We start from the raw sequence: 13370 nt of genomic DNA on the forward strand, positions 1-13370 counted from the left end.
CTTCCACTGTGGCTGGGTAACCAGAAGCGGCCACTTCAATCCCTGCCGATATGGTGCATGAGTGAAGGCCTTGTGGTTCACTTAGTCCCAGCAGCCAAGCGGATGGGAAAGGGTGGAAAGTCTGCATTGGACCAACACACGGTGGTGCCTGGTAAGTAGGTAAAGAGGGAGGGATGGAGTTTGAAGTGGAGCAAAACTAGACAAATACTTACCAGTGGCGCTCACTCACAAACTGATATGCAGAGTAGTATACCCCGGCTCCTGCACCGGCCTGCTGCTCACTGTCACCACCCTCCAACCAGATCCACAAAATCCCGCGATCCCCCCCCCCAAAGCCACGCAAGCCCCCGCCGCCTCTCAAATCGCGCGCCTGCGCCCTAAGCCCGGCTCGCCGCTGACGTCAGTGCTCGGCTGTTGGAGCAGCCGGGATCAGGCGAGCACGTGGCCAGAGCGAGGCGGAGCCGTTGGGAGGGAGGAGGAGGAGGAGGAGGAGGAGGGGACGAATGACACTCGGCACCGCCTGTCACCTGGCCATGTGGGGGCAGGGAGAGGAGGAGGAGGGAGCTGTTTGTCTTCTTCAACACCCAGACCTGTCCATCATGTCCAACGCGTTGGTTGGGAGAAGGCTGCTCTGAGCTCTTTGGGTGCGTCTGTGTGAACTGTATTTTTTCTTTTCCTCCGGTCTAGTAGAAAAAATAGTAATACAATTGATACGGTTTATTTAAAAAGGGAAATAATTAATTGAAGTTAATGTTAGCATTGAACGAATAATTAATTTGTTGATTTTTGTCTTAAAAAGTAAAGATGACTCGACAAGTTATCTAACGACAATTAACAGTGGTTAAATAGTCGCTATTTCGTATTCCAGACTTCAATTGAAGTCAAACTCAACTCTGGTGAGATTTAAAGCCAAGTCCCCAGAGTATTGTCTGGGATTCTGGATATTAATCACTAACATTACCATTACGCCAGTGCCTTCTTATTGTAACCTTGTCAATTAAGTAAGAAGTAAAAGGATTAAGAAAGAAGTGATACTTCACGAATTGAGTGAGGGCTAATGATATAGGTTGGGAAAGGATTGAAACTTTCTTCTTGTTATTTATTTTAAGACCTATATATTCTTAGCTGCTTTTTTTTATTGAGATTAATAAGCTTCTGTGACTGACTACTGTAGAATCAAGCTGCGCAAATAAATATTGCGATATATCAAATCAGATTTCACTTTGAGAATAAACTTTACCTTCAACTGGGATCATGCCAGGAGACATTTGCAGCATTTCACAGGTGACTAAGCCATTGACTACAGGACACCAAATAAGTCTACAAAAAGCAAAACCAAAAATTGCTGGAAAAGCTCAGCATCTGTGCAGAGAAATCAGATTTTACTTTTTGGGTCCCGTAATCCTTTCTCAGAACTGCTAGTAGCTAGGAAAATGTTGTTTACAAAGTCTACAAAGGTGTTTTTACAAGTCTTGGCTGTCTTCCTTGTGAATATTATCTCAAAGTAAATGAAAGTGTGAAACTAATTCAGCATCAGTCAAAGAAAGGTCCACTATCTCTCAAGTCTGGGCTGAAAGTCAAGATAGCACAACTAGAAAAGGGAGGTAACAACATAAAACTGATAACTGCAACAGACTGGATTAGCAGTGTGGTAGCAATGAACAAATCAGGGAAGCTGAGCATATGCATAGATCCAAAAGAGCCTTGCAGAGATTCTGCCATCTCATGTCAACCATTGCAGAAGTGTTGCCACAGTTTCCTATCCTCGATGCAAAGGATAGTTACCACCAAGTGATGCTGGATGAAACAGTAGGCTTCTAAAGAGGACTGTTTTCCCTGGAGAGTCAAAGGCTGAGGGGTGACCTTAGAGGTTTATGAAATCATAAGGGGCATGGATAGGAAGAAGAGACAAGGTTTTTTTTCCCCTGGGTTGGGGGGGGGGGAGGAGTCCAGAACTAGAGGGTGAGAGAGAAAAGATTTAAGGGGTAACGTTTTATGCAAAGGGTGGTGCACGTATGGAATGAGCTGCCAGAGGAAGTGGCAGAGGCTGGTACAATTACAATATTTAAAAGACATCTGCATAGGTAGATGAGCAGGAAGGGTTTAGAAGCATACAGGCCAAGTGCTAGCAAATGGTACTAGATTAATTTAGGGTATACGGACTGCATAACTGAAAGGTCTGTTTTCATGCTGTACATCTCTATGACTCTATGTCTGGAAGCTTTTATGAGATAGAGATCCTGAATACCAGTGGACCAGAAGAGTATGAATACAAGCAGTGCAAAATAGTGATTCTCGAGTGGAATGATCTGATGCCTATGTATGTGGAGACACAATGGAAGAAACCATTGTAGTTCACAATCCAAATCTAGTGCAACTGCTAGAGACAGCTTGCCTGAAGAATCTGAAGCTGAGCAAAATAAAAATGCAATTTAAAGATGTCTGAAGTCAAGTACATGGATCATGTACTGAAAATGAAAGGACCTCTGGATCCTGACTAGTTTCAATGAAATGCAACCACCCTGTGTGCTCTTGGAGGTATTAAGCTGGCAGAGGCATTGAATCTCAAAGAAGAACATGTTGCTCAAATCAAGCAATGCTTTCAAAGACACTACTCTGAGGAAGTAACAATGAAAGAGTGCCTTGAAACCATCATGGACATATTAATTCCTATCCAGAGAGTATTGTGTTTATGATGGCTTCTTATACAAAGGAAGTAACATTATTATACCTAAGGGTATGAGAAGAGACATGCTGAAGTGCATCCATGCAGGTCATCAAGGAATTAAGTCTCATCTGAGGAAAGCAAGATAAGTACCCTACTGCCCAAACATAAATTAGTATAGTGCATATAGCAAATACTAAGCCAAGCAAGCTTAAGAGCAGCTTCTGATACATGGCATCTCAGACTGAATATGGATGAAGCTTGGAACAGGCGTATTCAATTTTGTAGGAACTAATTCACCTATTAGCATAAATTTATTACTAAGATTGACATTAGCTGGTCCTACTGCCAGCAATGACTACAAGTTAGATTATAGAAAGCCTGAAAGTACAGTTGAGTTGTTATGTTATTTCTTGGCATTGTGATGAGTAACAAAATCTCTCCAATTTATGATTGAAGAATTCAGTCACTTCCTAAAAGATTGGAAAATTTAACACCTTGTATCATCTTCACCATATCTTAATATAAGGTCATATGAAATAGAAGCAGGAGTAGCCGACTAGGCATGTCAAGCCTGCCCTGCTATTCAGTAAGATATGGCTATCTGCTTAAGGTGTCAACTCTTCATGCCAGCTCATCATAGCTTTAATTCCAGGATATTTTAAAATATCTGTTGTATACATATTTTTAAATACTTCCTGTAATCTAGCCTCCACAAATCTCTGGGGTGCAGAATTCCAGACATTCACTCACCCTCAGAAAGTTGTAATTACTTTGCACTTCAGTTTTAAGTGAATGTCTGCCTCTAATCTCAAATTCTCCCCCTTAGTCCATGATGCTCCACTAATTAAAAATTCTTCTCAACATCTATCCTGTAAAGTCCCCTCAAATGTTTCAATAAGACCACTTATTCTTTTAAGTCCTAATGAATAAAGGCCTAATCTGCTTAGCCACTCTTGTTAAGTCAGTCCCTTCATGCTAGGAATCAGCCTTGAGTCTCTATTGAACTGCCTCTAATGCCAGTATATCCTTTCTTAAATACAGGGACCAAAACTGTATAGAGTACTCCAGGTGTGGTTTCGCTCACACTCTGTACAATTGTCGCAAGACTTCTTATTTGTGAACTCTAACCCTTTAGCAACAAATAGTAAGATCCTTGCTGTCCCTGCAGGCTAACTTTTGTGTATCATGCACGTGAACACAAATCTCTCTGCTGCATTTTTTTGGAGTCTCCATTTTTTAAAAATCTGCCTTTTAATTCTTCCTACCTGCACAACTCTCCATCTGCCATGTTTTTACCCATGCATTCAACCTTGCAGGTTTCGTATGGCCTCATCACAACATGCTCTCACACCTATTTTTGCTTTTACTAGCAATTTGGATACATTACACTCTGCCTCCTTGTCCAGGTCTTAAATATAAATAGTAAATAATTGAGGCCTTAAACTGATCCTCTGGCTCTCCACTATTTATGTTTTTTTCAACCTGAAAACAACTTATTAATCCCAACTCTATGTCGCTTGTGTGTTAACCAAACCTCAATCCATGCTAATGTATTACATTATGTGTAATAGCTTTTTATTTGACAGCTCATCAAATGCCTTCTGGGCACCATCTTCAGGTACTACTTTATCAGCTCTTTATTATGTTCTGAAAGAACGCTAGCAAATACGTCACACACAACTTTCCTTTCACAAACCCAAATTGACTCTGATTGCATGAAGCTTTTCAAAATGTCATTTAAAAGGCATCTTGATTGGCTATGTGAATAGGAAGGGTTTAGACGAGTATGAGCCAAATGCTGGCAAATGGGAATGGGTCACATCGGGATGTCTGGTTGTTGTGGATGAGTTGGACTGAAGTTTTCCTTAATAATGGACTCTAGTATTTTTCCAATGACAAACATAAGATTAGCTGACCCATAGTTTCCTTCTTTCTGTTTCCATCTCTTCTTGAGCTGGGCATCACATTGCAATTTTTGAATCCATTGAAACCCGCACAAATTTCACTGAGTTCTGGAATATTCCTGCCAATGCCTCCACTATCTCTGTAGCCACTTCCTTTAAAAGTCTTGGATGCAGGGAATGAAGTCTTGATAACATGTCTGCCTTTACTCCGATTAGTTTGTCAAATACTTTGAACATCATTATTGAGACTTGCAAAATTTTTCCTTCCATTAGCACCTTGCCTATCTTTTATTTTGGGCTGCTTTATATTGTCATCTACCATGAAGACCAATATGAAATACTGGTTTAAATTATTGGCCATTTCCCTGTTCTACATTATTAATATACCCATTTGCGTCCTCCAAGGGTTCCACATGTAGTTTAGCTGTTCATTTTTTGTATACGTGTGGTAGCTCTTGCTATTTCTAATATTTCTTGACAATTTACTCTCATAATTTAATCCCTTTTTATTAGCTTATTAGCCATTTGCTGCTTCTTTAAAGAATTCCCAATCCTCTGGCCTACCACTAGTTTTTGCTGTTTTGTTTATTAGCAAATTTTTTTTAACTTTACAAATATATAAAATTTTAAAAAAATACAATCAATAACAAATATCAGTATAATAAAAAGAAAAAAACACAAATTACAATGCCACTACTTTCTACTAACTACTAACCAACCCTATAATACAAAACAAACCCTAACACCATGCAAAGCAACTCCATTAAATAAGTAAATAACCAATAGGTCAAAAAAAAAGCAAAAAAACCCCACAAAATACAGAACAGCTATGCTTGGCACAAAGCTCCCAAACAAAGGAATGGGAGCATTGTATATATACCCGTTTTAACTCAGGAGACCCCCTCCAAGGCCCAGGGCTCGACAAACCTAATCATCCTGGTTAAACATGCGCCCTAATTAAGGTAGCTGACAAATCTATATCAAAATAACTCAAGCAGGGCTGCCATGTCTTATAAAAATCGTCTGTTGTGTAGTGCACCATGTTTGTTTAAAAAAAAAAGTCCGAGGGAATGTGCTCCATAATTAATTTCTGCCATCGCAGCAAGCTTGGCAGGTTCTCAGACACTCAGTTCATCAGAATATTCTTCCGTGCACACTATGCAAAAATATTAAATAGTTTCTTCCCATGCTCATCTAAAGATGGTAAATTTGGTAGACCTAAGAGGAGAATATCGGGTCTACTTTGACTTCAATCCTCAATACCCTCCCTATCTCTTCCGCCACAGAGCTCCAGTAAACACCGAGCCTGTGGCATGTCCAGAAGCAATGGGTAAAAGTACCTACACTTATTTTACATTTGGGGCACACTGAAGATGCCCCTTTTTTAAATTTCGCCAGATGGTCTGGTGCCAGATGAACCTTGTGCAGAACTTTTAACTGTGTAGCGCATGTCCTATTACAGATTGAGATCTTTTGAGCATTCTCCCATATGTTCTCCCATGTTTCAGAAGAGATATCCACTCCTAGCTCTTGCTCCCAGACCTCACGTTACCAGTTAATATCCTGCCAAGCCCTGCTGCCCAGCAGGCGAGAGAGGGCACTAACTGAAAGGGTGCTTGTGGAACGTAGCAACAACCTCTCTGTATTGGGTTTATAGGGCTTAGTGAGGAGCATAGTCTTCTGGATGAAATCGCTAACCTGAAAAAAACGGAAAAGATCTCTGCTGGGCAACCCGTATTTGCGGCTCAGTTGCTCAAAAGACATCATAACCTCCCCCTCAAACGAGCCTCCCAAACTAGATACTCCTCTCGCTGCCCATAGTTTGAACCCTGAGTCCATCATCGCTGGTCAGAACCCCGGCATGCCAACTATAGGTGTAAGTGGCGAAGACTTGGATAAGCAGCCCTCACTCTGACATATTGCCCTCCATGCCTTGATTATACTAATGACAATGGGGTTCCAGCAGTGGTCCATAACTGTCTTCGTCTTATCCATGATCAACAGGTTAATAAGAGGGTACTTCGCCTGGGAGGCCTCGCTATCCAGCCATATTGAGTTTGGATTGTTCCCTACCCAATCACAGACAAAGGACAGCAGGGAACTTAATTGATACCTCCTGATGTCTGGGAAATCAACTTCTCCCCCTCCTTGAGGCAACTGCAATTTAGTAAGTTGAGGGGCTGCCTACAATGCCAGACAAAGGAACCAAAACCATTCCATAAGCTTCCACAGTGTTGACCTGGGAAACATTATAGGGAGCATACGCATGGGATAAAGCAAACAAGGAAGAACATTAATCTTAATGAGAGATATTTGGCCCAGCCATGAAATTGGAAGAGCCTGCCATCTCTGGAGATCCTCCTAATATTGTTGAGCAAGTGAGCAAAGTTAGAGGCCTGTTCCAAGGTTACCCCTGGGAGGTCAAGGTTCTTAAAAAAAAAAGGCTTCCACTATAGCCCTCCTGTCCCCGCGACCTTCAGACCAATACAATTCAGAGTAAAAACTCCGAAAAGCTTCATTAATCTTTTTAGCATCGTATGTCAGGACCCCGGCGCTGTCTCTGATTGCAGTAATGGATTGGGGAGCACGCTTTTTCATAGGTACGCTAAATAGTTCCCTAGCCTAACCCCATACTCGAACAGCCTTTGTCTAGCAAAAGCAACTTCTTTCCTTAGGGTTTTGTGCCAGTATTGAATTCAAGGCAGCCCAGAGGGCCATGAGCTGCTATAGCTTATTCACCAAAGGCCACGCAAAATGTGGCACCTCAGCGGCTTTCAGCCGTGTCTCAAGTAGACACTGCTGTTCCTCCTTCTGTCGTTTCCGGCTAGCCAAATATAAAATAGCTAATCCCCCAGCAAAGGCCTTAGCAGTCTCCCATAGCATAGACTGACTACTAGCCGTGCCTGAGTTGATTGTCAAGAATTCCTGAAACTCCTTCAAAACGTATTCCACAAATTTGGAATCCTTAAGGAGAAAAGGCTCCAAATGTCAGTGCCACAAACCTAGCCCCTCATTCTTGGCCTTACCTTCCAAATATATCGCCGCGTGACCACAGATAGCTACATTCTCAATTTTACACCCCATAATCGAATCCAAAAGGGCTGAGGAAGCCAGAAAGAGATCAATCCTTGTGTGACATTTATGTGGGCTTGAAAAAAAGGTGAAGTTCCTGCTGGTAGGGTGAAGACCTCTCCAAATATCCACCAACGCCAACTCCTCACATAAATCAGCCACCTGCTTTGCCTGCGAAGAAATAGTTGGGGGCTCACTAGGCATCCTGTCCACTGTCGGACCCAAAAGACAATTAAAATCTCCCCTATAATCATGTGTCGTGTTCCAAAGGCACTCGACTTAGAGAAAGCAGTAATCAAAAATTTGAGATGTGTTGGAGGACAGTAGACATTTAAAATGCCATATTCCTCCCCATGTATCCAGGCTTTAAGTATCACAAACTGTCCATGCTCATCTTTCACCTACTCTAATAATGTGAACAGAAAATTTTTCTGGATAAGTACTGCCACTCCCCTACTTTTAGTAGTAAAGGATGAAAAGAATACCCGATCATAACCCCCTGTTATAACTTCAGGTGTTCCCCATCATCAAGATGGGTTTCCTGCAACAAAGCGATATCTCTTAAAGCTAGAAAGCACTTTTTTTCCTTTTTAACAGTCGAATGACTTTCCTTGATGTTCCAGGTGCGCCATTTAATAAGACACTTAGCCATATCCCCTTTCAGAGACCCTTGAACCCCTGGGAGGGGGAACCCTACTTACAAAGCGCTGTGCAGAAGTAAATAAAGATTCATAGACTCGAAGAATTATGTATACAAAAACTACTCTATCATAACTACAGACAACTATTATGACTAAAAAACTACAAAGGAAGCCAACTATAAAATCTTGAATGAAAGACTCTTCCCACTGCCAATGGGGGGCACTCACCCTACCCATCCCTTATTTCACAGCTCCTTCACTGTGCCCCAGCCTTAGGCCAGAAAAAAAAACAAGGAGATGATCCTTAAATCAACAGAAAAATGACAAAGTCAGGATGAGCACTCCACCCATCCCTGGCTTCATGTCACTCCCTACTTGTGACTAAAAGAGAAACAGAACAAACAAAAACAAAGCGTGACACAACAAAGAACATCCACAAAATTTACCATTATAAAATCCACTTATTAAAAAAATCAACTTATTCCAAGTTTTTCACCCACTTTCCAAAAAAGAAATTATTAGGGAGAAAGAAAGGAATAAAAAAAGGGAAATCATGGGGAAAGAATGAAAAGGGAATGAACATTAACTGTATTCTTCAGGCCAGTCTGTCTATTTTAAAGCGTCTGAGTCAAATGTATAATCTGAGTCCTCGTGGCTGAAATGGAGCACTGCGGTGTACCTCATGGAGTACTGGATGCCCAGGTTCCTCAGCCTCTTTTTAACTTCATCGAAGGACTTCCACTTTTGAATTAAAGCTGCCGAGAAGTCCTGGAAAACATGATTTTTGGCCCCTTGTGCAGCAGTGCTTGTGGATCTTTTCCCAGGATCTGGAAGCTTCTATTACTTTTTGCTTGTGCTTCTGAGTGGAAGTGCCCTAGGACCGGGCGGGGCGCTGCACCTGCCTGTCCTGTGTACTGTAACCCGATAAGCCCTTTCAATCTGCAGCCTGCTTGACTCGATGTGAAGGCCCAAAAACTTCGGAGGCCAGCTTTATGGTTTTGCATTGTTCTTGGTTGAACAGAATTCATGTGATGTTTAGTCATTATGAATTTGCTTCCTTTTCTCCCCCAACTGCTTAACAGTTGCATTAGATGCCATGTTTTATCCAGTTTGAGTTTTCAGTTTTGAGGCTTCATCATGAATGTGAATGAAGTTTTGCAATAAATCAGTCATCTGACAATCTCCTGCATTTAAAGCTTCAACTTTAAAAAGTAGAATATACTAAACAGAGAAATAGAACTCTTCAGAGCTTAAAAGAAGTGTGTTAGTCACGTCAGAAAACAATATGCAAATCACAAAGGAATGTACTAAAATGATCTACAATCTACAATCTGTTTAATTTAGAAAAGGTTACAAATTGCGAGAAAAATATTATTTTGGTTACTCTAGCAAAGTGACAGTACTAAGCTTTTGATAGGTTTCAATAATTAATTTATGACATACTTAAGAAATTATGTACAACATTAGAGAATGATGACCAATTCTGCTTCAGAAATCATGATCTCCTTTCAAGACTTTCTCAGGCGATCTCTTGCATCAGTGAGTTATAATACTGCAGTAAGTTGACAATGTTAATTAGAAATTTTAGTACATTTATAGTAACTATAGTTATGGTTTTTAAACTACTTGTGAAGTCTGATTCAGATTCTTGATTAAATTTCAATAGTAAGTTAACCAGAAAGATAAATATTTATAAATTGTTTTCTAGTGGATGTGTAATCAACATACCTTTCTGCTGATATTGACCTAGGGATCTGTGAAAAGAGCTATACAGCAAAATAACATAGAGAAAATATGCCACAGGCCAAAACATGAATGTTTTCGAACATTAGTATGGATGACACTGACTGCATAGTTAATATTACAGCAAACTCTTTTCTGTTATGCAGTTAGACCTCCAGTTTCACAAATATTAGCACCTGACCTTTAAAACCAACTATTTAGTTATTTTTTTAGTAATAACTTAAACTTTTTAAACATTTTTTGAATGAGACATAATTATCTGAGTTGCATTTATAATGCAGCAGCATTTCATTGTTTTTGGCTTCACAGTAGAAAGTACAATGAACACACAGAAATTGTGGGGAACTAAGAATCATAATCGCCAAAAATCCAGCAAATGTGATGTACAATTTAGGTTTAAAAAGGGGTAGTTGCAAATCCACTGAACAGATTGGTTTTGATCTTCCAAAATTACCTCAATTCTGGAACAGTTGTCATGGCTATGTATCCCCACTGTTCAAGAATGGAGGTAGAGAGAACACAGGGTACAAAAACCAGGTAACCTGATGTCAACAGTAGAGAAAATGATGGAATTTATTAAGGATGTGGTAAGGGCACTTGGAGTATCACAATGTGATCAGGCCATAGCTGACATGAATTTATGAAAGGAGAATCCTGTTTGACAAATAGAGTCATAGAGATGTATAGCACGGAAATAGACAACTCATCCATGCCGACCAGATATCCCAACCCAATCTAGTCCCACCTGCCAGCACCCGGCCCATATACCTACAAACCCTTCCTATTCATAGACCTATCCAGATGCCTTTTCAATGTTGCAATTTTACAAGCCTCCACCACTTCCTCTGGCAGCTCATTCCATACACGTACTACCCTCTGCCTGAAAGAATTGCCCCTTAGGTCTCTTTTATATCTTTCCCCTCTCAGCCTAAACCTATGCCTTCTAGTTCTGGATTCCCCCAACCCAGGGAAAAGACTTTGTCTATTTATCCTATCCATGCCCCTCATGATTTTATAAACCTCTATAAGGTCACCCTTAGCCTCTGACACTCCAGGGAAAACAGCCCTAGCCTATTCAACCTCTCCCTATAGCTCAAATCCTCCAACCCTGGCAACAACCTTGTATATCCATTCTGAACCCTTTCAAGTTTCACAACATCATTCCGCTAAGAAGGAGACCAGAATTTCACATAATATTCCAAAAGTGGCCTAACCAATGTCCTGTACAGCCACAACATGACCTCCCAACACCTGTACTCAATACTCTGACCAATAAAGGAAAGCATATCAAATGCCTTCTTCACTATCCTATCTACCTGCGACTCCACTTTCAAGGAGCAATGAACCTGCACTCCAAGGTCTTTGTTCAGCAATACTCCCTCGGACCTTACCCCATTCGGTGTATACGTCCTGCTAAGAGTTGCTTTTCCAAAATGCAGCACCTTGCATTTATCTAAATTAAACTCCATCTTCCACTTCTCGGCCCATTGGCTGGTTTGATCAAGATCCTGTTGTAATCTGAGGTAACCTTCTTCGTTGTCCACTACACCTCCAATTTTGGTGTTATCTGCAAATCTACTAACTATACCTCTTATGCTTGCATCCAAATCATTTATATAAATGACAAAAAGTAGAGGACCCAGCAGCAGTCCCTGTTTTGCTCCACTGGTCACAGGCCTCCAGTCTGAAAAACAACCCTCCACCACCACCCTCTGTCTTCTACTTTTGAGCCAGTTCTGTACCTAAATGGCTTGTTCTCCATGTATTTCATGAGATCTAACCTTACTATCATTCTCCCAAGGGGAGCCTTGTCAAACACCTTACTGATGTCCATGTGGATCGCGTACACTGTTCTGCCCTCATCAACCTTCATTGTTACTACTTCAAAAAACTCAATTAAGTTTGTGAGACATGATTTAACAAAGCCATGTTGACTATCCCTGATCAGTCCTTGCCTTTCCAAATACATGTACATCCTGTCCCTCAGGATTCCCACCAACAACTTGCCCACTACTGCTCTATAGTTCCCCGCTTGTCGTTACCATCATTCTTAAACATGGCACCACGTTAGCCAACCTCCAGTCTTTCAGCACCTCACCTGTGTCTATCGATGATACAAATATGTCAGCAAATGGCCCAGCAATCGCTTCCCTAGCTTCCCTGGAGTTCACGGGTACACCTGATCAGATCCTGTGGATTTATCTACTTCTCTGTATTTCAAGACATCCAGCACTACTTCCTCTGTAATATGGGCATTTTTCAAGAGGTCACCATCTATTTCTCTACATTCTATATCTTCCATTTACTTTCCCACAGTAAACACTAATGCAAAATACTTGTTCAGTATCTTCCCCCACCCCTGTGGCTTCAAACAAAGGCCGCCTTGCTGATCTTTGAGGGGCCCTATTCTCTCCCTAGTTACCCTTTTGTCCTTTAATGTATTTGTTAAAACTCTTTGGATTCTCCTTAACTCTTTGCCAAAGCTATCTCTTGTCCCCTTTTTGCCCTCCTGATTTTCCCCTTAAGTATACTCTTACTGCCTTTATACTCTTTTAAGGATCCATTCAATTTATCTTGTCTATACCTGACATACGTTTTCTTCTTTTTCTTAACCAAACCCTCAATTTCTTTAGTCATCCAACATTCCCCACTCCTACTATCCTTTCCTTTGTCCCTAACAGGAATATTCTGTCTCTGGACTCTCATTATCTCATTTCTGAAGGCTTCCCATTTTCCAGCTGTCCCTTTACCTCCGAACATCTGTCCCCAATCAGCTTTTGAAAGTTCTTGCCTAATACCGTCCAAATTAGTCTTCCTCCAATTTAGAACTTCAACTTTTAGATCTGGTCTATCCTTTTCTATCACTATTTTAAATCTAATAGAATTATGGTCGCTGGCCCCAAAGTACTCCCCCACTGACACCTCCGTCACCTGCCCTGCCTTATTTCCCAAGAATAGGTCAAGTTTTGCACCTTCTCTGGTAGGTACATTCACATATTGAATCAGAAAATTTTCTTGTACACATTTAACAAAGTCCTCTCCATCTAAACCCTTCACACTATGGCAGTCCTAGTCTATGTTTGGAATGTTAAAATCCCTTACCATAACCACCCTAATATTCTTACAGATAACTGAGATATCCTTACCCTTTCTTTACTCAATTTCCCTCTGACTATCAATCCCAATAAGGTGATCATCCTTTTCTTATTTCTCAGTTGCACCCAAATAACTTCCCTGGATGTATTTCTGGGAATATCCTCCTTCCGTACAGCTATAATGCTATCCCTTATCAAAAACGTCACTCCCGCTCCTCTCTTGCCTCCCTTTCTATCTTTCCTGTCG

The 13370-nt window shown here is 41.0% G+C and overlaps 1 protein-coding gene and 1 long non-coding RNA gene across 5 annotated transcripts in view; one reads left to right on the forward strand and one right to left on the reverse strand.

The window, feature by feature from the left end:
• acsl3a (acyl-CoA synthetase long chain family member 3a) overlaps positions 1 to 337 on the reverse strand; it is a 127729-nt gene extending 127392 nt beyond the window's left edge. For both annotated transcript variants that reach the window (XM_072572777.1, XM_072572775.1), the window contains exon 1: positions 213 to 337. The gene's annotated coding sequence lies outside the window, so the exon portion shown is untranslated. The remainder of the gene's footprint in view (positions 1 to 212) is intronic.
• Positions 338 to 510: 173 nt separating this feature from the next.
• Positions 511 to 13370, forward strand: part of LOC140479015 (uncharacterized) — a 35033-nt gene continuing 22173 nt past the window's right edge. The window contains exon 1 of one of the 3 annotated variants that reach the window (XR_011960920.1): positions 511 to 644. This is a non-coding gene — a long non-coding RNA (uncharacterized lncRNA). The remainder of the gene's footprint in view (positions 645 to 13370) is intronic. The other 2 variants (XR_011960922.1, XR_011960921.1) reach the window with 2 other exon arrangements.

This window comes from Chiloscyllium punctatum, chromosome 6, assembly GCF_047496795.1.
Source record: "Chiloscyllium punctatum isolate Juve2018m chromosome 6, sChiPun1.3, whole genome shotgun sequence".
Taxonomy (NCBI): domain Eukaryota; kingdom Metazoa; phylum Chordata; class Chondrichthyes; order Orectolobiformes; family Hemiscylliidae; genus Chiloscyllium; species Chiloscyllium punctatum.